Source organism: Triturus cristatus, chromosome 2_1 (genome assembly GCF_964204655.1).
Source record: "Triturus cristatus chromosome 2_1, aTriCri1.1, whole genome shotgun sequence".
NCBI lineage: Eukaryota > Metazoa > Chordata > Amphibia > Caudata > Salamandridae > Triturus > Triturus cristatus.
Genome location: NC_140581.1, coordinates 583815329 through 583842409, shown reverse-complemented (window position 1 = coordinate 583842409; position 27081 = coordinate 583815329). Strand labels below are relative to the sequence as shown.

Below are 27081 nucleotides of genomic sequence, written 5' to 3'. Positions count from 1 at the left end.
CTCTTAAAACGCGCCACAGGGCGTGTTTGCACACGTCACCTCAGGCCCTGTCCCCTCACTTCCCCACTGTGTAAACGCACCCTGTGGCCGTTCTAAGTTGAGAGATTAAGTCCCCTTGAATCCTAAGGGTCCCTAGGGTCAAACTAGCCCACTAGGTACCTCCAGTAAGCGCCACAGAGCTGCGTTGCATAGAGGTGTAAAAAGGGGCGTGGCCTCAGAACACCTGTCTGCAACGCAGCTCCCTGGCGCATACTGGAGACACCTGTTGGGCTAGTTGGCCCTCAAGGACCCTCAGTATTGAAGGGGAATTAATTCCCCAACTAACAACTGGCCAGGGGGCTCGTTTGCAGAGTGCTGCACGGAGGGGGCGTGGCCTCCGGCACGATGCCGGTCTTTTATTTTTTTAAGGGCTGTGTGGCCCCCCTTCTTTTTCTAATTTACTGGCCCTGGGGACCCCATCCCCCAGGGCCTGCATCCTCATTTTTTTTGTTGAAAAAAATTAATTTGGCCCTCCCAAGGCCTTAATCGGTCCCGGGGACCCCAACCCCCGGGTCATGGCCTTTTTTTTTATTATTCTTTAGGAGGGGGCTGCGTTGCCCCCCTCCTCAGGCCACTTATGGCCCCGGGGATCCCATCCCCCGGGGCCGGCCTTTGTTTTTTTAATTTTTTTTTATAAATATATTTATAGAAAAACCCAGGACATGCTGGACAAACCGTATGTACCTATCACCATGACGATTTGCGTGATATTCATTAAAAGGCGACTATACATAGAATGAATCCACATGGAATGTATTTACACCGCTAGTGAAGCTCTGACGTGTCTGACGCCCTACCGTGCCTAATCCCGGCGCCCCCGCCGGTGGGTACTCTCCAAGTAGACACCCTTGTCGTTTATTTATACAAACATGGGTAGCTATTGACGGGCACATTTAATATACACGCACACCAAGCCATTCAAAGCGGATTCGACAAAAATTCGACCAAACTATGCAAGAAACCCCCCTCACGGTTAATAAAACACACATCCACCGCCGGATGTGTAATACTTTTTATTTTACTGTCTGGAAAGGAGACGAACCTCACTTGAGAGTCACAGCGTGCTCCTGGCTGAGCCCAATGCTGTGTTACACCCACCAGTGCCCGCCGAGTGCCTCACACCTCTGTGTTGCATTCCACCAGCTAGTGCTTATGCTATGTCACTCTCTAGCCCATGTGCACTGTAATACCACCCGTGAATATGTCATGCCACACTTGCCTTCGCACGGGTTATATTGCCCCATCTAACGTGCCTTCCTCGATGCCTATGTTATAACGCACAGCGCTATGCCATACATATTACAATCTGGGATCCATATCTTTGTCACAGTGCATATGCAATGTTACACTCCCCAGCACATATTTTATATTACAACTTTGGAGACTAGTTAGGTTACACAACACTACCCTGTGCATATTACACTCCAAGGGGCATATCGCATAGCACGCGCTAGTGCCTGTGCTATCTCGCACTCTCCAATGAATCTGTCATTGCGCACAATGTATTGCATATTATATTTCACACCCCGGTTCATCTTATATCACACTTTTTGGTGCATAGTTTATACCATATACTATATCTAGTTTTCATTTTCAATCATTTTGCGATGGGGGGTGGAGGATCAGGGGGTGTTTCTGCCAAGTGAATCCGAAGTCACAGTCACAAACGTCCTCTTCTTCCTGAATAAAAGTGAGATTATGCTGCATACTTGTTTATATTTTAAGTAGTTCGCACAGACACACATTTTAAAAACAATAAAGTTCCTAATACCCACTTTCTCTGAACAGTTAGCCTGCTGCCCCATCCACCTCCTCCCTATCCTCTGTTGTCTGAATCCATGGACTAGCCTCCTCCCTCCTGCCATGCATGGTCTGATGTGCTGCCACTGCCCTCCATTTAGCATGATGTACCAGTCCACTCCTCCTGCCCTCCATTGCCCAATTCTATGGCCCACCATTGACCTCCTGCTTAGCCTCTGTGCTTAGCTTGCTGCCCCTATTCTCCTTCCCCCTGCCCTCCAATGTCTTTGTGCATGCCCCTGCTCCATCCTTTTTGCCCACCATGTTCCATGGACCTGCCACTCCTATCTACTCTGAGTGTTCTGTTGAGCTGGCACTCCCCTCCCACCTGCCTAGCATTGTCAGATGACTGTAACCTGTCCCTGCCACCTCCACACTGCCTGTCCACATGCCAATGCCCCTATCCCCTTCCTCCTGTCCTCCATGGTCCATTTTACTGCCACACCCTTCTGCCCTCCCTGGTCTATGTGCTGCAACTGCTCCTCCTGCCTGCCCCGCGCGGTCTGTTGTGAGGCCCCTTCCCCTGAACTCTCTTGTCTGTGCCCAGGTCCTGACCCTCCCTTCTATCCTCCATGGTCCTTTGTGCATGCCCCTGCACCGTCCTTCTTGCCCATCATAGCCATTGTGCTGCCACTACCCCTCCCGCTTGCCATGCATGGTCTTCTGTGCTGCCATGGCCCCTCCCACCTTCCCTGTGTGGTCAGCTAGCTGCCCCTGACCCCCTCCCACCTTCCCTCCATGGTCTGTGTGTATGCCATCATAGTCTCATTGTTGCTCTCCATGGTGTGTCTTGTTTCTAGTGCCCATCCTGCCTGACCTCCATGGTCATCTTGCTGCTCCTGCCCCCTTGCCCCCAGCCCTCTTTTTCCATGTGCAGACCCCTATTCCCTCCCTCCTGGCTTGTCTGTTCCATTGTAATGCCCCTGATCCGTCCCTCCTGTACTTTATGGTCTGTTATGCTGCAGCTTTCACTCCTGTCTGTCCATTATGGTCAGCTAGCTACCATTGCCTCTTTCCCCTCTGTTCTCTGTTGTCCATGTGCATGGTCCTGTCCCCTCCCTATTGCTTTCTATGGATTGTTGTGCTGCACTCCCGTCCTGCATGCGCTGTGTGGTGCATTGTGCTGCTGCAAACCCTGATGCCTGCCCTGTAGGGTCAGTTTGGTGCACCTCTCCATGTCCCTCCTGTCGTCTGTTATCCGAGTCCATGTCCCTACCCCAATTCCTCCTGCCTACCATGATCCAATGTACCATGCTTGCGAACATTTTGAACTTGGTAAGAGGGAGATTTTGAAAAAAATCTGGGGTATTGATTTTCCCCTTTGAGTTACATTGAAAAAGAGGAGATTGTAGATAGGAGACAGATCAAATAAAGCCCATTTGAGCTTAAAAACATTGGACGTTTCCTGGCTGAAACGGGTCTGTTGGCATGTATGGTTGTACTACCACTGCCTCTTCCTTCTGCCCACAATGGTCTATTATATTGCCACAGCCTCTCTTGCCAGTCCTGTATTGTTGGTTTGTTGCCCCTGCCTCCCTTTCCACTGCCCTCCATAGTCTGTTGTGCTGCCACTGCCCTTCCTGCCTGCCCAGTGTGGTCAAATTGTTGCATCTGCACTCTCCTACCTGCCTTCAATTTTCAGAGTCCGTGCCCCTGGCCTCTGCCTCTCAACAGTATCCCAATGAACAACTAGATTGTTAACATTCTATATTTATTAAAAAAGTGTGGAACGCCTGACGTCATCTTGATATAATCAAAACTGTAATACCTAGAGTATTTCCTTTAGAAATTACATATATGAGAGGGTCTTATTTGCATCAAAATTATGGTTAGTGCTCTAAAAAACTAAAATGAGGACATATTTTCTGAGTTTTCAAATAGCGACAAAGAACTTTTAAATTATTTGTAATCTTTATGTTTTTTTATCCAGTTGACCACTTGATTAAATGTTGCACCTAGGGGAGAGGATGTGGTGTTACTTCCAGAGCTGCAGACTTTGCAACTGGGGAACCAGGTTGGAGTTTCTGCTTCAGCTCAACATTCTGTGATTCTGGTCAAATCACTTAATCTCCCCATGTCTACAACCAAAATGAATTTGATCTTGTGTGATGTAACCAATGCTCATGTAAAGCACTCCAATACCTGACAAGTCTGCACTATATAAAACTGCAAATACACAACAAATAAGTGTTTTGCACACTTCTGTCATTGGTCTATACTTGGGCTACATCTGGGTGATATTTGGGCTACATTTGGGCTCTTTTGTCTCTGGTGGCCATCTTGGGAGATTTATTGTTATGAAGTTTCCTAATTTCCTCATTTACTGCAGTCTCCTCAGTGGGAATACTTTCAGTTTTTTATTTTGGTTCCATCAAGAAGGCATTCAGATGTGTCACATATTTGCCATAAATTCTGAATGTTAGCACTCTAGTTGCTCATTAGATCACTGTAGTAAAACTACTGCTCACCAGGGAAGTCTGCTGCTGGTATTCAAAGTGCATGTTTCAGTCTGCATGTCAGAATTTTATTTATGAAATAGAAGAAGATTTGAGAAGTCAAAATGTGCCCTAATTTTTCTTTCTGCAGAACTAATCATAATTTCTATGGCAAAATGAACCCCCTCATTTTGATCCTTTGTAAATTAAATGTTTTAAGTGTTACCACTTTATTCCAATCAAGATGGCTTCAGGTGTGCCATACTTTTGTCATATGTAAGACTGTTAGCGCTCTAGTTGTTCGTTAGAACACTCTGGGACATTCTGTCATTGGGCTATACTTGGGCTACATCTGGGTGATATTTGGGCTACATTTGGGCTCTTTTGTCTCTGGTGGCCATCTTGGGAGATTTATTTGTTATGAAGTTTCCTAATTTCCTCATTTACTGCAGTTTCCTCAGTAGGAAATACTTTCAGTTTTTTCTTTGGTTCCATCAAGAAGGCATTTAGATGTGTCACACATTTGCCATAAATTCTGAATGGTAGCACTCTAGTTGCTCATTAGATCACTGTAGTAAAGCTACTGCTCACCAGGGAAGTCTGCTGCTGGTATTCAAAGTGCATGTTTCAGTCTGCATGTCAGAATTTCTTTATGAAATAGAAGAGGATTTGAGAAGTCAAAATGTGCCCTAATTTTTCTTTCTGCAGCACTAATCATAATTTCTATGACAAAATGAACCCCCTCATTTTGTTCCTTTGTAAATTAAATGATTTAAGTGTTACCACTTTATTCCAATCAAGATGGCTTCAGGTGTGCCATACTTTTGTCATAAGTAAGACTGTTAGCGCTCTAGTTGTTCATTAGAACACTCTGGGACATTCTGTCATTGGGCTATACTTGGGCTACATCTGGGTGATATTTGGGGGGCTACATTTGGGCTCTTTTGTCTCTGGTGGCCATTTTGGGAGACTTATTTGTTATGATGTTTCCTAATTTCCTCATTTACCACAGTCTCCTCAGTAGGAAATACTTTCAGTTTTTTACTTTGATTCCATCAAGAAGGCATTCACATGTGTCACACATTTGCCATAAATTCAGAATGTTAGCACTCTAGTTGCTTATTAGATCACTGTAGTAAAGCTACTGCTCACCAGGGAAGTCTGCTGCTGGTATTGAAAGTGCATGTTTCAGTCTGCATGTCAGAATTTTTTAATGAAATAGAAGAGGATTTGAGAAGTCACTCAAAATGTGCCCTAAATTTTCTTTCTGCAGCACTAATCCTACTTTCTATGGCAAAATGAACCCCCTCATTTTGTTCCTTTTAAAATTAAATGTTTTAAGAGTTACCACTTTATTCCAACCAAGATGGCTTCAGGTGTGCCATACGTTTGTCATAAGTAGGACTGTTAGCGCTCTAGTTGTTCTTTAGAACACTCTGGGAAGCTGCAGTAGAACACAAAGGAATCAACTGACAGTCTCTGCCCTTGTTGGATGTACATGTTTTACTGAGAATGTCAGACTTCATTCTCACATGACTGAGAAAGATAATGTGAATTTACAGAAAATATGCTCTCAGTTTAGCTTATAGATCACCTTCCAAACCTCTGTGGAAAAAGCATGAGAAAACAGTTTTCTCGCAAACATGATTCATGATATCACAGCAGAAGGCTTTTTCACATGGTAAAATCACTTAGAACACACCACAATTCCTAAAATGGGCATGGTACCATCAACAAATGATTTATAATGTAACTAAAGTCTTAAAACCTTCTATTAACCGCAATGCTATTTAATGAGGTGCTATCATGTATATTGGTCCCAAGATGGCTGCCAACACTTCTTGGATGAAGTGCTGACAGACAATCAGATCTCACGATGAGATGTGTGGTTATGCTCCGCCCAGATATATATGTGATTTTACTTTAGATTTTCTCAGGAACTACTGAACGGATTTACACCATTTAAGCAAAAGGCACGAGTGTGAACCAAGGGCTACCTTTTTGCCAAATTTGGTGTAATTCCGTTCAGCCGTTCGGGCTGTACCTTCGACTAAAGGTCCTATGGGAAAATGCATGGGGAAAACGCGTTTTGGGACCCCCCTTTTTTCTCAGCCCCCGCTTGACGAATCACCCCGAGACTTTCAGGGTAGGAGCTGAGCGGAGCGCCCCATTAGTTTTGAAAATTTCGCGAGGATTCGTGAACCGGCGCCAAAGTTATTCAAAATAGGATTTTCAGATTTCCTATGGAAACACGGTCCTAACTATAACTATCTACTGGCGGCCGCCAGTAGATAATATAGTATATATATATATATAAATCTGAAAATCCTATTTTGAATAACTTGACCTTTAGTCGAAGGTACAGCCCGAACGGCTGAACAGAATTACTTGAAATTTGGCAAAGAGGTAGTCCTCAGGTCAAGCATCTGCCTTTTGCATATATGGTGTCAATCTGTTCAGTAGTTCCTGAGAAAATTGCAGTTAAAAGTACATAAATATCTATAGGCGCGCACCGTGCGCGCACCTTGCGCACACGGTGCGCCCACCATAACGTGCGCGAGCGTAATTCTGATTGGTGGTCACATGTCAGTCAACATTCGAATCGGTCGAAATCAGGAAGTGTCGGCTGCCATTTTGTGTGTTTTGTGTGTGACAGTGAAAAAAAAAAGGTAGAGAACGTGAAAAGGGGGCAGGGTAGAGAGTTTCTGACCCCCTAGCCTTTGTCAGATAACTCGCGCGACCGCCACTATATCACAAGGATGATGTCATCAGTGATGTCATGAGTGATGCCACTGACCATGTCATGAGTGATGTAATATGTGACGTCATCAGCAGTGGATTGCGGGCGCGTGAGTTATAGTTATCTGAACTAACTATAACGGGGGAATTTCAATGGTTTTTTACGAGTGAAATGTCCAGCTAACTATAACATGTGTGAAACCAATGGTTTTTTAAGTGAATTTGTAAGGTTTTTTAAATGCTAATTCCTAACTATAACGTGTGTGAAACCTATGGTTTTTAAGTGAATATATATATATATATATATATATATATATATATATATATATATATATATATATATATATATAATGCCAGGGATGCACCAATTTACCTGAGTGCAGATCGCCCACCATCTTAAGATATATTGAGAGCACATAACTGATCTCTTATACCTTAAGATTTAATTTCTAGACAGGCTAACTCATGTGTAATTGTTGCTTCTATCTAGGGAGACTGAAGGTTACCCCTTTCTAATTTTTTCAACCGCTCGTGGTTATTTACATACATGTAGTCAGAGCATAGGAGGATCACTCACGAGTCGGAATGTGTTTTGGAAAAATGTGCAGAGGTGGGGGAATGGCTGCGCAACCTCAAAAAAAATCCTTCATTTGGTGATGCAATTTTTGTTTAGCTGAACACTGGTAAGTCTTCCATGAAGCCTTCAGAATGAACTAGATAATGGCCTGGCTAGTAAGGCTCATTCGATCGGCTGTAGGCTGCTTTCAGATGAACAGTAGAGTTTAGCAGAGCTGCCAGCACGGAGAAGGTCCAATCCTTAAGAAACTGCTGTTTAATGGCTTCAGTGATCCTTCCTAAATCAGTGTGAGGATAAGCATGTAGTAGCACTGAATGAACCTGAATATGCATCAAGCAGTATACTGAAGAGTGGCTATCCTTGTTTGGGCCCTTCTTGCAATGGAGCCTAAAGTTGTTAAATTGAATTCTCTGGTCTTTAGGGATCAAGTGTAAGATCTTGAGGGCAGGTGTAATTTTTACTGCAGTTCTTTGTGTGAAATACAATCATTGCATGAATTTCATACACAGATACACGTATACTGTTGTCCAACCATATTGCATTTTCAGTAAAATGTGTGGTGAAATGCATACTTAGCTTTTATATGTTTCTGTACCGTGTGGGAGATGTATGCAAAGTACTGCATTATTAGAGTCTTGTCATTGGCCATGAACACAAGCTGTTTTTATTGCTCGTGTCCGGCACCAGCTGCTCCACTATACACACAGTAAGGTTACCAAAGCCAGATTTTACGTTTTTGGACTAAAATTAATTAAAACAATGCATCCTAAAATGAGTGTTCCAGTAGTGAATGTTGATCCAAAATGGTAGCAGGTTGTATACCATTTCATAGGGAACCCACACTTTCCTGCCATAGTTTAGTGAACAGTGAAAAAATAAAGAGGTCCCACTTGTTGAACAAAGCTGGTATGAGATGAAATAACCAAACCCAGCTGCATTAATTAGAAGGGAAATTAGTATGCTCTGATCAATTTACATCCAAAGAACCCTGGTGGCAATTAATATTAGTTTCCAAAAAAGGGCATAATTCCTTTGTTAATGGATTTTGCTTCCTCCAGACAGGCATATCATGCATAGCAAGTCTGTTCTGATAAATAAAAGGTCATACAGGTTACATTAGCAACTGAGCAAGTGGTCCCCTAACACGCTGATTGCATGGGCAGACGCCATCGATTGGATATTAAAAAAAAATCCATTCTTGGTCTTTTCAGGCTCACTGAAACAGAAATTAAGAACCCAACTGGTACCCTGGCTCTGAATAAAACACATGCATGTCTTCAGTGTGGCCTCATCACATTATCTCCTGGGGCTGAAAAAGGAAAATGAACCTTAATGAGGAACTGAAATTATCCTGGATTTTTTTATTACTATTATTATTGCTTTTAAGTTCCCTGAAATGAGGAGGGGTGTTTCATCCTTCCGCTAATTTGCCTAATAAGACAATAGGATGTGTAATGCTGAAATTGCTCTAGTGTAACCGCTGCACAGTATAAGGCGTACCCAGTGTTCCCTTTGTATAACCTGGGCTTGCTACGTCTCCACCATACCTTTCAAGGGAATTGAACAGGTAATTGGGCCCAGGCTGGTTTAGCAAGAACACAGTAGAGCTGAAATGCTGGGAATTAGGCTGATGATGTATTTAGCCAGACAATAATGTGCCTGTCGTAGAAAAGAGAAAGAGAGAGAGAAAGATAAAAATTAAACATTTAGTTATGCACACTGTGTCTGCTCAGTGGGCTGCATGCACTGTATGTGATAGAATTTCTTCTCAGTTCTCTTTTTAATCTTTTATTCATGGCATTGCAGGTGATGAAAAATGTATGCCTTGAGTCTGGCATTGAAATAAATGCAAAATGAAAACAGAAGCGGTTTATACTGACAGCTTAAATATCTTTATCTAGTGTATGCCTGCACTCTAAAAATCAGTAGGTGACTTTTAAAGTCTTCCTTCTGCAAACAGAAAAAAATGAAGAATAGTGCAGTGATGAATAAAGTTAGCAGCTTTAGATATCACCTGAAGTGTTAGAATACAGCAGTAGTCAATATTGATGTCTACCTTAACTTGATTAGTTTCACTGTTCACGATGTCACTTGAATGGAGACATCCATGCAAGAAGGGATGAAAAGGAGAAGACAGGCACGGGGATTTTTGGAAAGTCGGTCTGATGCTTCCTGTCGGGAAGCTTTGGTGGGTAGGCCTCACACCTTATGTTGCTGCACCGGCGACATAATAAAAGCGGGTCGTTTCTTAAAATGTTAATAAACGCATTCAGTGCATGAAACTGCAAATGACTCTGGCCTCGTTATGGGAACGTTGCATATGGAAGCACAATCTTCCGAATGGCTTTACAAGGTGCGAGACCCTTCAGGACTGCAGGAACAATAGCATTTTGCCACCTGGAACTCTCCCAATATATCGAAAAAGGCCCTTTTATGAGCCTTTTGTATTAATTTGCCGTCACCACTATGTGGTGCACAAAGGCTCCTTTGACATCAGTTTAAGGAAGGTCTTGCCATGAGTTTTCATTCCACCTTGGCTCCTTAATTTCAGCAGGAGTGACTCAAATATAAGGCGCTGTTCCTGGGATGGCGTTTTGTTGTGACTAGATTACAAATACGAGGATGTGATAGGGACGGAACTAGTAAATGGAACGGTACAAGAAAGCACACTGGGACAGTACAAAAGTGATGAATGGAAGTACTTGAATTAATTTGAACATTAGTAATTACAATGAGGTCAATAGAGTCCATCATTCTTAGTCCATAAGCTTGTCTGCTTCATTGTTGACCCCTGAAGGAAGCAGTCCAGTCCAAACTGCCAGGCCACTTCTCCTGGAAGGGGAGGATAGGTAGCTTTGAATGAACCTTGCCGCTGAGATGTTGCAGAGGCCCTTGGCTCATGGAGCTGACTTGGGCTGGGCAGGACTGCGCCCCCAATGGTGATTTACTGTGACAGTAAGATAGTGAGTGATGGAAATGGTTTAATTGAGTAGAACCACTTGTAAATTACTCTGGATGCTTAACATTTCATCATTATAAGTTCTGGCTTAGAGACCAGCCTCATGTAATAAAACAAATCATAATAAAGCCTACATCAGGGATGTGTAATTTTATATAATGTCTTCTTGTCAAAGGGATGGGATGCTTCAAAAATCTAATTGTCCTCTAAAAATATTCGCTTTTACCTTGTGATGACACATTATGGCACCGCTCTTATTATGTCATATCTTTGATAACAGCTACTCTGACAGTGCACATATTTTGTGTTGTTGCAAGGCTTTTAGTATGCCACCTTTATAATTATACCAGACTCCAGATATACCAGTGCTTTTTGTGTGTCAAATATTTGAAATTTCACAGGATCTGAGTGTGCAGAGTCCCGTTTTTAGGCCAGCTCTCTTTTGATTATGGCAGGGCTCAGAATATGCCAGGACTGTAATTATGCCCAAGTTTTAATTATAGCAGAGTACAGGATGCATCATTGATCTAATTGTAAATTGCTCTCTTTCTTACCTTATTTTTTAGAGGAACATCTTGTGAATGAATGTAGGATGTTACAACGCATACATTTACAACGCATGCCTTTACAACGCAGTTTTTACATCGCAACGTCCTTTACAACGCATACATTTACATCGCATGCCACTACAACAAATGTTTTAAAACTACATTTACAACGCATTCCATTACATCGCATTATACGTTTACAACGCATACCATTACAATGCATTTAAGGTAAGTGTTGGATAGTGTAGAGGTAAAAATTACTATTCTAACTCCAGGGAGTGCAACAGTAGGGTAAGTGTTGGATAGTGGAGAGGTACTATGCATTGTAATGGTATGCATTGTAATGACATGCGATGTAATGCCTGCGTTGTAGTGTCATGCGTTGTAGTGACATGCAATGTAATGGCTGCGATGTAGTGACATGCGTTGTAAAGGATGTTGCGATGTAATGACTGTGTTGTAAATGTAGTGCGATGTAATGACTGCGTTGTAAAGGTTGTTTCCCCTTGTGAATTGCCTTGGCAAATCTACTTTTAAGTATTCACTAGATTTCCTAAAACATTACTGTAAATAAATCCAGATTATATTTCCAGTCTGGTGCCTCTATTGCCAAATGAGTGTCAACATGATGCCTCAAAGCCTGACCTGCTCCACTTGACCACATTGTGTAGTTCTTGGGTAAATCACTCCATCTCAGTGTGCCTCAGTTCCCTTTTTTACAATAACTGTGAGCATGTACCAAGCATTAGATCAATAACTGGTCTACATTTGACTACTAGATACGCGTAAGGCCTTTCTAGATTTGAAATGTTATGGGCTCGAGTCTGAAAGCTACTTATGCATGTACGTTTGGCTCATACTTGCAAAAGTTGGTTTTGCACTCATAAGTCCTTGGTTGAAATGTGCTGTGAGTTTGTTCATACCCATGAACTTACATGTTTACAGGTATTCATCAACTCCTCTTCAACCAGTTCCCACCCTAGAAAAGTCTCGAAATGGAATGGCAGCTGTTAAACGTTTTCCAATATGGGTGGTGACATCACTGTCACCCAAATAAATCTGCAGGTGTAGGGACAGGACTTTCTTTTATCTCCAGAGGAACATATTTTCCACCTGAGAAACCTTTTTTTAACAAGTGAATTTGTACAACAAATATTTGTTTGTCCAGATATACCCTCAAATATTTGCTCTTACCAAAATGGAATTCACAAACGTTTGCTACAGGTATTCACCATTGAAATCCATTAAAGGTTTTGCATCCTAACCAGGACACACAAGGCAGGTTCACAAGCCTTTCGGTCTGTATTTTGAAGAGAGTATGGCAGGCTTCTTCTGCTATGACGGGTTTTAAGCCATACTCTCTCTCGATTGCCCCACCCTTGCCAATGCCCTTCCAGGGCTTTTTAGGCAGTGATGAACTGAAAGTACTGACTCCTTTTCATTCACTGGGAAACTCTTACGCTGTGAAAAAATTCAGTATCTGCCTGTCTGGAGTGCATTCGAGTGACTTTAAGAACGTGGCTCCTTCTATATTATTTACACGTTGCTCTTAATGGTTTTACACTTATTCTCCATTTAAAACAAACAATGATCAATCTTGCTTTTATTCTTCTACATTCATTTGTGTATTATCAAGGTGCATTATGGGATTATCATAAATAGCCACGACTTGTTAACTGTTGCAGACATATATGCACGTTTTCATATGGAAATCAATGTCAGTTTTACAAGCTGAGCTTACAACTCACTGCATTACTTCAGAGTGTTCACCTAAACACCAAAGGTTTTGCAATATTTAAACATATAACCATTTTGAATATCTATCCTTGGGGATGTCTAGCTTTCCTTAGCAGCAAACAGTTCTCCTTGCCACAAGCAAACTGTAGCAGTGTACTCTGGCAACCGAAATGTTTTGTGCTGCAGATAGGGGGCCGATCTACTAGTCCAGAGGACAAAATAATCTAAAAAACTTGTTGTCTTTGACCTCAAACAATATATTCCAACAATATATTTGGGCCATTGGAATTCCACAACCCTGTACGTAAACATGGAGTGTGTTTGGTTCAGCCCTCTTTAGCCATTTGTCTGTTCAACTGTCATTTATGTTTTAATTCTTCCCAATACAGCATTTGGTGTTGGACAATCCATTTCATCCACTGGCTGTCTTGCACTGTGAGTTATAGCATTTTGCTTCTTCACATATGCACATCTACCTAAATATGCATTTCTGTGCCAGAACTACATACCAGTGTTTTTTTCTATCCATCTTTATCCTTTTATGGCCTGGCTTTACAGTGCAGCTGTCACCAGACAATTATGTGCGAATCACCAGGAGAGGGGCTTTTGCTCCATCCAAATGTTGGGAGCCAGGAGTACATGTTTTGGTTTGGCAGAAGTTGTGTGCATCCTTAAAAAGTGCTTGCCTTCCACACAGCTCCAATCCCTTTATTTATTCAGCTGCCTGAGCTTGAAATTTCAGGGGCATTCACATGACATTGTAATGCTATTAAAGTGTCTTAGATGACTAGATAATTTACAGTATTCTCTGGCAGCAGTGCAGATGGGAGGAGGGCAGACATCTGATACATGATTTATTTAGGTCGGGTTTGTTTTATTGTTTTAGTTTATATATATTTATTTATTTATTATTATTTTTTTCACTGAAAAAACCATACCTTTTACAGACGTTATAGTTAGGAATTAGCATCTAAAAAACCTTTGAAATTCACTAAAAAACCATAGGTTTGAGGGGCGTTATAGTTAGTTGGACATTTGACTCATATAAAACCAGAGAAATTCGCCCGTTATAGTAGTTAGTTGAGCTAACTATAACTCGCGCGCCCGCAATGAACTGGTGATGACGTCACATATTACATCACTCATGCCATGGTCAGTGACATCACTGATGACATCTCAAATGACATCACTGATGACATCATCCAGTGAATGTGTGTTTCTGTAAAGTTTAAATATTTTTCATATATATCTATGCCAAGGTGTATTGAAGACTGAGTGGATTTACAAGTGCCTGAATGGATTATTTAGTAGGTGCGTGACTGACTGTTTAAGTGAGTGACTGCACGTGTCTTACTGAATGCACGGGTTAGTGACTAAACTGTGTGAAAGTCTGTATTAGTCTCTCAGTTGGTGTATAAACGGCTGCATGGGTTGGTGAGTAGCTACATGAGTGTCTATATGGGTTATTGATTTGTTGTCTGAGTATCTGTATGAGTGCCTGAGTGTCTGTGTGGGTGGGTGGGCGGGTGTGTGTGTGACTCTGTGCATAGATGTCTGAGTGGGTGATTCACTGGCTGTATGGATTCAAAAGTGCACCTGGGAAGGGCTGTATGGGTGAGTTAGTGTGTGTATGGGTGTGTTGGTGAGTGAATGAATGTCTCAATGGTATATGTGTGAGTAACTACATATGTTTTAAGGCAGTTTATGTGAGTGTTGGAGTATATAAATGACCATACGTGAGAGTAAGTTATTTGAAGAGTGGGTGTATAAACGAGTGTCTGCTTGTATCAGTGATTGTATAAGACAGTAAGTATGTGTTAGTATCTGCATAAATAAGTGATGTGGTGTGTGTATAAATAACGCAGTTGGTGTGTATAACTGTATACATGAATAAATGGGTATGTGATTGATTCTTTGCATGACTGTCTAGGTGTGTGAGTAACTCTATGAGTGAGTGGTGGAGTGTGGCTGTATGTATAAGTGTATGAGTGCATATTATAGTACTGTATTGATGAGTAACTGCATGTATAAGTGACTGGATGTGAATGTAGATCTAGGAAATAGTGGGTGGTATGTAGTATCTGGCATTGTTGTGTGTATGTTTCAAAAATAGTAGTCTGTATTTTAGTGTGCGTGTATCAAAGTTTATAATAGGCCATCAATATATGCATCAGATTATCACGTAGATGATGTCATCAGTGATGTCATTTGAGATGTCATCAGAGATGTCATCAGTGATGTCACTGACCATGTCATGAGTGATGTAATATGTGACGTCATCACCAGTGCATTGCGGGCGCGTTATAGTTAGCTCAACTAACTATAACAGGCGAATTTCTCTGGTTTTATGAGTCAAATGTCCAACTAACTATAATATCCCTGAAACCTATGTTTTTTTTGTGAATTTCAAAGGTTTTTTAAATGCTAATTCTTAACTATAACGTCTGTAAAACCTATGTTTTTTTCAGTGAATTTCGAAGGTTTTTTAAATGTTACTTTCATATTTTAATATTTATAAAACCTATATTTTTTCTATATTTTTTGTAATATTTTGGAACTCTATTATCCTTTTTTTAAATTAATTTTAAAAATTATGTAATGTTTTATATCTTCAAAAAAAATATGTATATAATTTTTTTCTGTTGTTGTTGAGAAAACTGGAGTCCCGTACCGGTAGTGTACCAAGCTCCATCAGCATGCGACTCCTATCCGCCATATTTCTAAACTCGTAAATAATGCACATTTCATATCCGACGGGTTCGTGGCATCGCGTCCTGCGTAACATCATATACGTATGAGGTCGCGCCAACTGCTACTTTGGTATGCGACAGGTACGTAGTACCAAGCTGCGCGTTACGTCATGTACGTATGGTGTCGCGCCCGCTGCGCGTTGCGTATGCGACGAGTGCACGCTGCCAGGCCCTGTGTTATGTCATAGATGTATGGTGTCGCACCGGGTACGCCATTCCCTCATTTCTTTTTGTCTCAAAACTGTATCTAAATAAGTTTAAAGTGTATATAAGAACAAGCGATAATCCAAAATATTTTAAACATTTATATATTTCTAACTGTAATAAACGTATATTATGTTAAATATATTTTCTCAAAATCGTGTCGGTTGCGGCCTCCTTGCTTGCTCGGTGCGCGATTGCCATGTGACCTTAAAGAAAATAATTTGATTGGTTCATAACATGGACTACTGTGTTAGTAATATACATAGCACTCCACGGTGCTGGGCCTCAGGCTGGGCGCTGTCTGCCTGTATCGTGGTAGACAGCGTTGATCTCAGGAGCCTTCCCAGCTCGCAGACCTCGGCCCAAAAGCTTCCGCCGGCATGTGGTGGCCCTCTTTCATATACGGCGGTGTCGAAAGGTGAACTGTGGGGCATATGTGCATCGCAGCGGCCATGACGGTTTCTGGCTACCAGCAGGCTCAGAGCATTATTGCTGCAGCCACCTTCGCTCACGGCATCAGCCTCGTGGCGGTGTAAGCTGTGCAGACCTGGCAGACATGTTCGCCATTCCGGAAGAGAACCACACCCAGAGAAACGTGCCTTTTATTCATACCCCTACGCTAGCCTTGCGTACGCCGAGCCAGCCCACTACGCTAAAGATTTGGGGGGGGGGACACACGTACGCGCTATGTTTTCGTAATCTTCCCTACTGACTGTACTATCATGGTTGCGTCCACTGTCCACTTCACTCAATAGACCATCAGTGTATGTTGACATGTGCATGTCTGTGCTCTGCATACACAAGTCTGTCCGGCACATCCCCTCAACACTTTGCATTGTATACTTTTATGACCGAGAATCACTTGCCACCTTCGCACATACTTTGCTCCCATCTCTCCCCGCATTCTGCATTGTGTGGCAGAGGTGCTATGCCATGTTTGGTTTGTGTACATGGCTAGCTAAAGTTCCCACAGTAGGTAGTGTCGTTGTGTCTGCTAGGTGTACATGTTGTTTGTCATGTTGTATGTGATTATATAAGGTAGCGCGATTATTTACGAGCAGTGGTTTCTCCCATTTACATATCGCTGTCCTAAAGAGAATACAGAAGTTTTTCTCACAGGTGAAAAGTGCGACCACAATGGTACAGCCTGTTGGGAGTGCGCCCCTAAAAGCTGGGATGTTTTGATGGAATATTGCTACACGGTCAATCCTACCGTGAGGGGCAGCAACATTCCAAAAAGAGAAAGGAAGGCCGAGGGTCGAACTCTTCAAGACCCTTTTGCGGCACAACGGACTGTGACTAATTATTCTTGCCTGCTGCTCCGGAGCCCACTTAGGGTGAAAGAAAATGCTTTTAAACTTTGAAATCATCACAGGACCTACTATAGGAAATACATGCTGCTCTCAGGGACTACGAAGTCCAATCTGCATTGCGCGCACTGAGCACGAATAAATGTTGAAATGAGAACCGCCTGTGTTTTTCAAAATGCAAATGACCTTCGAGAAAGAGTCAGGAAGCCTTGAAACGCGTCAGGTCGGTGAAAAGTATCAGAGCAGCATTGCAGGATATTGTCAATGTGTTAATGCCGGATGGTACAGCCTGTTGGGAGTGCGCCCCTAAAAGCTGGGATGTTTTGATGGAATATTGCTACACGGTCAGTTCTACCGTGAAGGGCAGCAACATTCCAAAAAGAGAAAGGAAGGCCGAGGGTCGGAACTGTTCAAGACCCTTTTGCGGCACAACAGACTGTGGCTAATTATTCTTGCCTGCTGCTCCGGAGCCCACTTAGGGTGAAAGATAATGCTTTTAAACTTTGAAATCATCACAGGACTACTATAGGTAATACATGTTGCTCTCAGGGACTACGAAGTCCAATCTGCATTGCGCGCACTGAGCACGAATAAATGTTGAAATGAGAACCGCCTGTGTTTTTCAAAATGCAAATGACCTTTGAGAAAGAGGCAGGAAGCCTTGAAACGCATCAGGTCGGTGAAAAGTATCAGAGCAGCATTGCAGGATATTGTCAATGTGGTAATGTCGGATGGAACAGCCTGTTGGGAGTGCGCCCCTAAAAGCTGGGATGTTTTGATGGAATATTGCTACACGGTCAATCCTACCGTGGGAGGCAGCAACATTCCAAAAAGAGAATGGAAGGCCGAGGGTCGGAACTGTTCAAGACCCTTTTGCGGCACAACAGACTGTGACTAATTATTCTTGCCTGCTGCTCCGGAGCCCACTTAGGGTGAAAGAAAATGCTTTTAAACTTTGAAATCATCACAGGACCTACTATAGGTAATACATGCTGCTCTCAGGGACTACGAAGTCCAATCTGCATTGCGCGCACTGAGCACGAATAAATGTTGAAATGAGAACCGCCTGTGTTTTTCAAAATGCAAATGACCTTCGAGAAAGAGGCAGGAAGCCTTGAAACGCGTCAGGTCGGTGAAAAGTATCAGAGCAGCATTGCAGGATATTGTCAATGTGTTAATGCCGGATGGTACAGCCTGTTGGGAGTGCACCCCTAAAAGCTGGGATGTTTTGATGGAATATTGCTACACGGTCAATCCTACCGTGAGGGGCAGCAACATTCCAAAAAGAGTAAGGAAGGCCGAGGGTCGGAACTGTTCAAGACCCTTTTGCGGCACAACAGACTGTGACTAATTATTCTTGCCTGCTGCCCCGGAGCCCACTTAGGGTGAAAGAAAATGCTTTTAAACTTTGAAATCATCACAGGACCTACTATAGGTAATACATGTTGCTCTCAGGGACTACGAAGTCCAATCTGCCTTGCGCGCTCTGAGCATGAATAAATGTTGAAATGAGAACCGCCTGTGTTTTTCAAAATGCAAATGACCTTCGAGAAAGAGGCAGGAAGCCTTGAAACGCGTCAGGTCGGTGAAAAGTATCAGAGCAGCATTGCAGGATATTGTCAATGTGTTAATGCCGGATGGTACAGCCTGTTGGGAGTGCGCCCCTAAAAGCTGGGATGTTTTGATGGAATATTGCTACACGGTCAATCCTACCGTGAGGGGCAGCAACATTCCAAAAAGAGAAAGGAAGGCCGAGGGTCGGAACTGTTCAAGACCCTTTTGCCGCACAACAGACTGTGACTAATTATTCTTGCCTGCTGCTCCGGAGCCCACTTAGGGTGAAAGAAAATGCTTTTAAACTTTGAAATCATCACAGGACCTACTATAGGTAATACATGTTGCTCTCAGGGACTACGAAGTCCAATCTGCATTGCGCGCACTGAGCATGAATAAATGTTGAAATGAGAACCGCCTGTGTTTTTCAAAATGCAAATGACCTTCGAGAAAGAGGCAGGAAGCCTTGAAACGCGTCAGGTCGGTGAAAAGTATCAGAGCAGCATTGCAGGATATTGTCAATGTGTTAATGCCGGATGGTACAGCCTGTTGGGAGTGCGCCCCAATAAGCTGGGATGTTTTGATGGAATATATATATATATATATATATATCTATATATATATATCTTCTTCAGGCAACAGTCATTGAAAGCCAACAGTGCCTTTTCTTTGCACAAGCATGAGTTCTATTCCTGTGCTGTTCGTCAAAATTTAAAAAGGTTCTTTACCTGTACTAAGTACACCGGCTTACTAGGAACCACCAGTATTGTTCTACTAAAATAATATGCAATTATTAATGTATTTAAAATATCAAATATTCATTAACCATATGTCTGCCATGTATAGCAATAAAAAAAAACCTTTGCAGCATCTTGCCAGGGCCGGAACTATCTTTTCATAGAAATACATTGTTACATTATAGTACACAGATACATTGATTTGCCAAAAATGTGTTACATTATAGTACACGGATACATTGATTTGCCAACAATTTTTTGGGGGTACTATGATACTGAAGACTAGAACAACATTTTCGAGTTTCTGTGGTCATCTACTTTGCGTTAGAACACAATTCAGAGTCTAAGCTAAAGACAGTTTCATTTTTCTATCTTTATCCATCATATGCACTTTATCTAATTTCCAATACAGTCACAATATGTTATATACCAATATTAATTAGAGCCTACATTGCCGCTTTCACATTAAGCATGTACAGAGGAATGTAAATGTCAGTAACAATGGAGAGAAAACTTAAATTGGTTGTGGTCTACATCATACAATATTATGTAAATTAAGTTTTACTAATGGCGAAAGGGATATGTTAAACCAGAGATAAAAACACAGGATTCAAACGTATTAAAAGGAGTAAATGTTTACAATGTTGTCGTGAAAATACATTTCAGACATAGGCACCCTCTTTGAGGAATAAAGTCAACCTAATGCTAAACTTCTAAAAATAGTTACTTTGGGACGGATGTAGAATTTGGTGGAGGCAGACCCACCATTTGTTTCTCCCGCACGCTGCCACAGAGGTTCATCTGCTTTATTTAGAGTTTGGAGGTTTGGCTGCCGAAATTACATCATACACCCACCACCTCTACTGCCTTTTACTTACTCCATCGACAGTGATATACCCTAAAAATTACAGATGCATCAACATAACGTGTATTTGTAAGGGCACGTTTACCCGAGGGCATCTTGGCACTGAATAACAGATGTTTATTGTTATCCAACTCAATGGTACTCATTTTATCGACCTCAGAAGAATGAAAGGCTGAGTGGACCCGCCAGTATTTGAACCCGTGACCACGAGGTCAAACACTGGCCATAGTTTGGACATATTCATCCACTAAGCCACCAGACCGGCAGAAAGTCAATACTTTGTCGACCGTATTTAGAGTACAATTTCCGTCAACGGAAATATATGGTGGTTTAACTTCCACACCTGTGCTGGAGGAAATAAAGGATAAGTAGGCAAACCCAGCACACAACCCCCACAACCTACTCATACACCACTTCTGTACTACTACAAGCCCTGGGTCTCTATGTCTGTATGTGACAGTGGGGGAGCAACACCAGCACGATGCAGAACAAAATAGGAGCTAAACATATAATCCATGCACACTATAACTAGCAAGTTTGTATTTTTTAATAAAGTATATGTAGAGTTATAAGGACCCTAAACTGAAGTTTTGTTTTAAAGCACTCCTAATATGAGGCTCCCCTTTATCCCTGTCAGTGCACCTAGCTCACATTATCCAATCATGTGAAACAACAACTTACCCCAAATAGACATTCCTACAACCCACTCACGGCAATGTTGCATGTTTAAATATTACACCTGAAAGCAAGGTCAGACTACAGTCCCACATACCAGAGATTGCACTAATATAGAGAACCTAGGTGTATGCACTTTATGTGAACCTCAAAACTTGAAGGTATACTCACAAGTTGTCACCCAGGTAATGTGAAATAAAGCCTTATACACACAGACTCTGCATGTCTCACACAATATCCTCTCACATCACTGCTCTCAGGCCCATTAACCCAAGTAAAAGGAAATTAACTAGATCTCTCCCAGTGCAACATGTAGGAAATCACAATACCTGGATTTTGAATGAAATGGTTAACCCAAGCAACATGTTGAAATACCGAGTCACATGTGGCATGAATTATAATATTTTCATCAACACCCAATACCACAAAAAAGCATACACAAAGATTGGAAATTAAAGGATTTTATATAATAAAAAACACAACAAAAATCTTCAGCATCTGGGAAATATAAAAATAAAATGTCCAAACAAAGCAAAATGTAAAAATGGGGAGGGGGATAAAATAGTGTCATATCACAGTTTAAATATTATCAATTTTTCCACGAGGCTCGAACTTTTGTAATTGCCTCCCAACATTCTGCAAGGTTTCTCCTCCAGGTTGGGGGACTATACATCCTTTAAGAGCAGCAGGTAAACCAGGTACCTACTTTTTGGAACAGAGTTGCATTTTCACATTTTGAGTGGGAGGTACAGATTCAAAAGGGCCTGGGAATCCTGGGACAGTCATTCATGGAGCATGGTAAGATCCTGGGGCAGGTGGAGGGATTGAGGCAGGGGAAGGTATTGGGACAGGTGGAGAGAATGGATAAGGTTGAGGAACTCGGACAGGAGGAGGTATTTTTGCAGGTTAAGGAATTGGGGCAGGTGTCCCAGAATCGCTGGTGCCTAAGGAGGTTCTACAACAGTCAGGACCTCCCAGTGTGCCAGACAAGGCAGAATGGATGTCCTCGAGGATGTCAGTCATTCTTCCTAGTTGCTTACTGACACCCTGGATGACATCCAACAATACCGTCTGCCCCCACAGAGAGCTTCTCAAGAACCAGGAGTGCCTCCTCTGACACCAGTGCTAGTGGGACGGAAGCAGGGGCTGAAGTGCCAGGAGTGGAGGTGACCCTCGCCAGTCTTCACACAGGGCACAGGTGCTGATGTTTGCACTGATATTTCTGCCACCACCTCAAGAGGTTGACTAGAGGCAGAGCCTTCTGACTTAGATGGACGTGTAGCCTCATGGCCAGCCGCTTCATCGTCGGTGCCAATGGGACCTGTGTCTGTGTATCCACCTTTGGACTCCCAGTAGCCCTCCTGTTGTTCCTCCTAAGGCTGACTAGCATCTCCCTAGCTTGCTACAGAGGAAGCTGAAAGGAAGCAATTGCACACATCAGTTAAACATGACAGAGAGAAATAGCAAAAGGTACACACAACAAAGATATCCTGAATCATTCTTACCAATGTTAATATTATGGCAGACAAGCACATAATATGACATCACAAAATATGTCAAGTCACAGGTTTCAAGTCAACTTAACATTGACATTTTAAATTGAATTTTTGTGGGCATAAAAACAATGGGTCGGATTAAGAGTTTGGTGGCTTGGATACTACATCACAAATGTGATGTATAGCCTGTTTTATGGAATAGAAGTTCATTATATCCCATGGCACGTTTAATACGGTAAACAGAATAAATGCTACATTTGTGATAGAGTATTCCATCCGCCAAACTATAAATCATTCTAGTTTTGTTGTTTATCAGTGGGACCACTACATGTGTGGAATACCTATGCAGACACACTGTGGGAATGATTTTGAGTTTGGCAGATGGGATACTCCATCACAAATGAGACAGCTCTTCCGTCTGTCATATTTTAAGGAACTTTCAATACGGCAGACTGGATATCTCCCACATTTGGGATGCAGTATGTGACCCACCACATTCTACAGAAGGCCCTGTATGTCATCATTTTATGACATACAATCTGACTGACTTTGGAAAGTATCAGATGTGAAAAAGTGGACTTTGTACTGAGTGCATCTATGTTGACATGTTGACCGTAATTATGAAACAAGTTCATTCTCAATTGGCCACCTATTTTGATATTTACACATGGGACTGGGTCCCCGTTTTTCGGCCAATTGCCGGCCTTTGCTGATGGTGCATGGAGCATCCACCCATTGCTATGACTTCGTGTCCTCTCTCACTTTCCCATGGCAGAGAACAAACTGGTCTCCCTCCGCCTACTTCTGTGACATCGGAGAAACTCTGGCACTCCCCCACAAGGGTTCTCCATTTAGAGATAGAAACTTGGGTACTGGGTAGTGCCCACACTTTGGTTTTATTACTATATATTACTTGTTTGGTAGGGATTCAAAAGATCGGGCTGGGATCCACGGAGAAGTTGGGGTTCGCCAGTGTGGGTGGTGGGAGGGAATGGTACAACGCAGATTCCAATATTGCATTTACAGTACAATGCCCCTGTTTCAAATTGAGTCGGAGCCAGTAATTAAAGCATGATCTTTTGTCACACACCATGAAATACCTGTGTACCAAATTAATCTAACTTACCCCCAAGGTGAACACCAGAATTAATTGTCTCACATGGAATTTCAGAGGGCTTAAAAGCCCCCGTAATTCACATCAGATCTGGGCATATCTAGCGAGACATAATATTGGGGTTGCGCTACTTCAGGAGATTGCCTAGCAGTGTCTCACACCTAGCAGCGGCTCCAAGTCAAATAGGCCTCACATGCTCACTTTTCCACCTTCTCCTCATACTCTAGAAGGGTGGCTATACTAATAAAGAAGGGGACCAAGTTTCGCCATCAATGCACGGAATCAGACCCTCAGGGTCAGTACCTCATAGATCTGATACAGACTTCTAGCTGCAGATTCCCTACCTTAGAATAATCCCCAGGCTTCAGACTGGATCCGGAAATTTTCATGAGTGGTACTCCTGCGCGCTGGTAGGTGGCATCATTCGGCTCTGCGTGGTATTGCCGGCACCGGAAGTGACAAGCCACCCCAGTGCGATGATGTCAGTTCTTTTTTTTTTTTTTGCACCAGTCAACGCATACCTTCTTTTGATCCTTTTCTCAACGATTTTTGAGACTTTATCTCCTGATGTAGCAGGATATCCGCAAGGATGGCTGGATTCAAGCCCTGTAGCACCTGTGACTGACAGATGTCGATGTCAAATCATCACCTCGTCGGTCTGTGATGCCTTGAGTGCGACCATGACGCCAAGACCTGCATCGACTGTCGCACCATGCACCCTAAGGCTTTGTGGGAGTGATCCCTCAATCTCCTTGCTGTTCGACGTGCGCCACGACGGTCTCAGTCCTGGTTGCGAGGAAGTTCCTGGGATCTGTCACGGAGCCACTCCAACCACCTTCCCCTGCTCATCCTCAACTCTGACACAGAGCCGGGTCCAGAGCTGACTGGCAGACCACCCAGGTCGGAGCCCTATTCTTTTGGGCTAGGACTTGGGGATGATTGGAGGGGCCACTGGACCCTGATGAATACCAGCCCCTAGATATCATGGAGGACACCTGGTGTGAGGATCTGGCAAATGCCAGTGGACTGGACATTTCCCCAGATACTACATTGGTTTCTCCTCCTACCGTGGCTAGGGAGGAAGGAGCCTCACTCGCTATGGTGGTGAGAAGGGCTGCTTAGGTGCTAGACCTTCAGCTGTCCACTGTGGCTGTCAAAATGAATGTCTTGACTGAGGTGCTTCATCCGGGAGTTACCACATCTGAATCGGTTTTCCTGTTTAACAAAGCCCTGTCCCAGTAAGTCTTTGTATAGTAGTGCCACCCATCGTCTAAAATTGGGGCCAAAGCCCAGCCGAGCCAGTACCTCAAAGATAAGGCCACTCAATCGAGTCGAAAGCCATGGTGGCGTCTAATGACAGTATGACCGCATCTTCACGCAGGTAGGGTTGCCTACCCAGGACATTTTGGACCCTTCGAATATTGAGGGCGGTATTTCGACCTGGTACGAATCCTGATTGGTCTTCATGGACCAGGGAGGGAAGCACAGCTATTAGTCGAGCTGCAAGAAGTTTGGCCAGCACCTTGGCTTCTGAGCTAATTAATGAAATAGGCCTATATGAGCCACAGTGTGTTGCTGGTTTACCTGGTTTACAGATGACCACTATATTCGCTAATCTTTGATCTAAAGGAAGGACTCCTCTCTCCCTACTCTCATCATACATGTTTGTAAGGTGTGGAGCTACCGTAAGAGCCATCCCTTTGAGGAACTCAATGGGGATCCCATTGGGTCCCATTGCTTTTCCAGAATTTATAGCAAAGATAGCTTTGCCAACCTCTTCTGCCGTAATATCGGCATCCAAGGCATCCCTGTCAGCATCTGATAATGTTGGCAGAACCATTTCTTCCAAGAGCTGGCGAGATTCCTCGAAAGAGTATGAGGTTTTAGAGGTGTATATATCCTCCATGTGATTCGCAACCTCTTGGGGGTTTGTCACCCACCTCCCATCTTCCAGTACGATTTCTGGGACCCATCTCAACTCCTGATCTCGTTTTCCAGCCAGGCCAGCATTTGTCCAGCCCGTTCCCCAAATTCATAGACCCTGTGTCGAGTTTCAAGTAGCCTGATTTGGGCTTTTTCTCTTGCTAGCTCTTTGTACTCCAATTGTTTATTTCAGAGTTTGTGGGCTGTGGTTTCAGTGGGAGAGGTGTTGTGCTCTGTCTCCAGAAAAAGCAAGTCGCTCTCTAACCGGGTTAGTTGTTCGCTGTGGTTCCTAAGGTATCCTATTTTTAAACCGAGAGCGCGACCCTTGATTACCGCCTTATAAGCCTCCCATATGGTATTTGCTGAGTCTACAGAGCCTAGATTTTCAGCAAAGTAGTGATCTGTATGTTCGGCTAGGTCTTCTTTAATGTCTGGAATAGTGAGTAGCCATGGATTGATAATTATGGGGCCGCGGGCCAGGCGTTGATGAAAGGTGAGTTCAACCCTGAGGGGAGAATGGTCGGAGATACCCTTTGGGAGTCCCTGAGGATGTTGGAAGTTCCCTACGTCTGGGAGGAAGGTGAAAAAATAGTCAATGCGGGACATGCTGTTATGTGCATTAGAATAGTGCGTGAAGTGAGTTCCATCTGGGTTCAATGTGTGCCATATGTCTGAAGGTCCCATAGCTTGGGTACAGTCGGCTAGGGAAGTGTGTTGTCCGGGAGAGGTTCTTTGGAGGTGTCTGGTAATTGTATCGTCCATAGTCATGTTGAAGTCTCCACCTAGAACGAGCGTACCCGGGGGAAGATCTATGAGTATTTTGCCTAGTTCTTGCAGTGCCCTGTGGGTCGGCCCAAATGCGGGTGGGAGTGAGGGCTAGGTTGTTGCGTATGAGGATACCGGTGCCTCTAGAGCCAGACGTAAAACCTGCGTGGGCCACAAGCCTGTATCCCCATCTGTGGAGTGCTTTGCAGCTATTAACTACTAGGTGGGTTTCCTGCAGTAGTACAAGATCTGGTGAATGTTGTTTAAGGTATTGCAGGACTATCCCCCTCTTTATCTTGCTACCTAGCCCATTGACGATCCACGTCAGTATGAATAGTTTAATATCTTTAGAGTCAGCCATGTCTAATATTTCGAGACAGTGAGTATGGAGCCGCTAGCCAATAGTCGCATCTCTGGCAATGGACCCAGTGGTGACGAGCAGTATGATACCGTGGTGTACTTGGGAACCCCTCTATTCTACGTCTCTTGATTGCCAACAGATGTTGTTGAGTGCTATGGTGAGTTAAAAGTTCCCCACTGATTTGTGTGTACCATGCAATGAAAATCAAACAAACAAATCCCCAACTGATCCCCCCCTGCCCTGAGCCCCCCCACCCAGCCCCCCTGCCAGTGTAATCTGAACTATCCACTCCCCAACAAGGCAGAGTGCCTGTTGCCCTCCCTCCCATTTGTGAGGTGCCTGGCTAACCACCTCCAGCCCTCGCCGTCCATCATGATATTAGTATTATGCAATTAAACGACTTGTAATACTGTCCAATCCAGTAGTAACTTATTTCGATAGTGTCAAAACAGTGGAACGTTCGTTTGGTTTCGTAAGTCCCCAAACTGATATG

General features: G+C 43.2%; 1 protein-coding gene and 1 pseudogene across 2 annotated transcripts in view; one reads left to right on the top strand and one right to left on the bottom strand.

The window, feature by feature from the left end:
* LOC146865651 (large neutral amino acids transporter small subunit 4-like) overlaps positions 1–25445 on the bottom strand; it is a 156369-nt pseudogene extending 130924 nt beyond the window's left edge.
* Positions 1–27081, top strand: part of KIAA0825 (KIAA0825 ortholog) — a 2097552-nt gene that overhangs the window by 1708286 nt on the left and 362185 nt on the right. The window lies entirely within an intron of this gene.